The following is a 2635-nucleotide window of genomic DNA, read 5'->3' on the forward strand; positions in this document are numbered from 1 at the left end:
AATAGCATTAAGAGTCCAGAAATAAATCCTTATGTAATGGTCAGCTTAATTTTGACACAGGTGCCAAGATAATTAATGGGAAGAAAGAACAGTCTTTTCAACAATAGGTGCTGGGATAATTAGATATCAATATGCAAAAGGAACAGACCTTTACCACACACTACATCAAAACATTAACTCAAAATGCCTCATCGACCTAAATGTAAGAGGTTAAAGTATAAAAATTCTAGAAGAAAACACCGGAGAAAATCTTCTGACCTTGAGTTTGGCAAAGAATTCTCGGCTGTAGTACCAAAAGCACGATCCACTGAGCATGCGCAGCCTTAACAATAGGGAAAAATAGAAAGTTTCTAAATGATCATTTAACTAAAACAAATGTTAAGAGGGAGAAAAAAATTTTAAAATGTAAGGTCAGAATCAATGACATAAAGAATAAAAAGCAATAGAGAGGATTACCAAAATCAAGACCTATTCACTTAACATACAAGAAAACCTCTGGTCAGATTACTTTTTAAAGGGAAGGATGAAAACAAGCAAGATTCAGACTAGAGAGGGAAAATACACTATATAGACAAGCTGTTAAGAATCTCCTGAACAACATGATGCTAATAAATTTATAACTGAGAAAAAAATTGATAAATTCATACCAAACTATAAAGTGAGAAAATTGACGCATAATGAAACAGAACAAGTTAACATGTGTGTTTGAAAGTTTGTTCAAACTCACCCATGAATCAAAGACATTAGGGGTAATGGCTTTAATTACTGCTTCAATTTCTCTTGTGCTTTCCTACTACCACCTTTTGCTTTCTTCATTATAGGCTTGTGTGGATGTTAATTTGCCCCCCAAAATAACCTATAAATTCAATATAATCCCAACCAACCTTCCAGAAGAAGATTATATTGAAATACATAATAATAAAGGTCCCCAAATATCTAGATAAGCTTTTAAAAGGAGGAACAAACAGAGGACTCCCCTACCACACATGAAAACACACCACAGATGAGCAGGACAGGAGCAGAATTGCACCAGTGCAGGGACAGACATATTCCCATGAGATAAAGAAGAGCTCACAAATCTGCCTGTGATTTTATGAGGAAAACTGACAAAGGACATGTATTTAGAAATTGTCAATAAGAAACTCTCACATACTCTGTAAGGAAAAAAAAATAGCTACATTACTATTTTACACCACATATAAATTAAAGACCTATATGTAAAACCAAAAGGCTAATAGAAGTAAATGTAGCACAATCATTTCATGTCCCAGGTGAGGAGGGGGAAAACTTCTTTAAAAGTCCCAAAACACAAACCGTAGGGGAAAAGCTGGCAGATGAGGAACTGCAAAACATAATACCTAATATATAAAGAGTGCCTGCAAATCAACAAGTAAAAATAAACTTAACCAAAAAATGGGCAAAGGATATGAATACACAATTCATAGAAAGGGGAGCCCGAATGGCTAATAAGCATATGAACAGTTACACAAGTAATCAAAGAAATGTTTAATAAATAATATATCACTTCACAGCCATCAAAATGGTAACATTCTAGTAGGACAGATAATATCATACACTGGTGAGAAAGTAGAGAGGTGGAGACTGTGCACCGCCAGTGGAGTGTAAACCGGTCTGCAGTTCTGGATGTGAAAGTCTAAAGGTGCTCCAGGACCCAGTAAGCCACTCCTGGCTACATTTTCCAGGTTAAAAAACAAGAAAAAAACAACACTCAAAGAGAAATGTAAGATTCACGTATGAGGATATCCACCTGTTTGGACAGCAGGACGTAGAAGCCTACTCGGTGTCTGTGGTCATCATTACGGCAACAGTCCCCAGTGCATCGCGCCCCCAGTGTACACACACACCCCTGCCTGGCCTCCCAGACTGGCCACTGGCATTGCTCTCGTCAGATGGTGTTAGCAAACACGACACAAGCGGGGGCTTGCAGAGCTCTTGTACCCCGGGGTTCATGACACTGCGAGTGCTCAGGAAGGGCTTGCCGAAATGACCAAATAAATGAACCGAAAAGAAAAAACAAATCTTCAATGACAACTTATTTTACATCAGAAGTAATGCAAAACCCAAGAGAAGTATTTATTGTATGTGTATTCCACTAGCACTTCCCAGGTTTCAGGATAAGGGTACTTTTCAGTTGCCAAGGACATGACTCAACAGGATGAGAAGAGAAACGAAGAACAGCAAGAAACCATGCCAGTTCTAGCAATATGTAAATTCCAAGCTTCTGCACCTGAACCTTCCCAATTGCACTCCGCCTTTCACATCTCGGCCATGCTGCTAAGTACTAACACACGGACATGATTCCTTACACCCTGTTCAGCATGAGCACACAGAAATGATAACTGTATCAGCCGGACATTTGCTCTGCGCCAGGTGCTACTTCTCTTATTTAGCACAGCGGTCCTGTGGGAAACCTTCTGTTGTTACGCAGATGACATGTTACAAATGACAAAAGTGAGACTTGGACAATAAAATCACACACACAAGGTTACTCAATTAATGGCAGAGTGCAGAATGGAAGCTAACTTGATCAGATGCCAGGAGCAGCGCCCGGAGCCAGGGCACCAGCCTGCCCCGCGCTGAAGCCAGTGACAATGACGACCACATCTGAAAGGCT

Source organism: Propithecus coquereli, unplaced genomic scaffold (genome assembly GCF_000956105.1).
Source record: "Propithecus coquereli isolate 6110/MARCELLA unplaced genomic scaffold, Pcoq_1.0 Scaffold55, whole genome shotgun sequence".
Classification (NCBI taxonomy): Eukaryota; Metazoa; Chordata; class Mammalia; order Primates; family Indriidae; genus Propithecus; species Propithecus coquereli.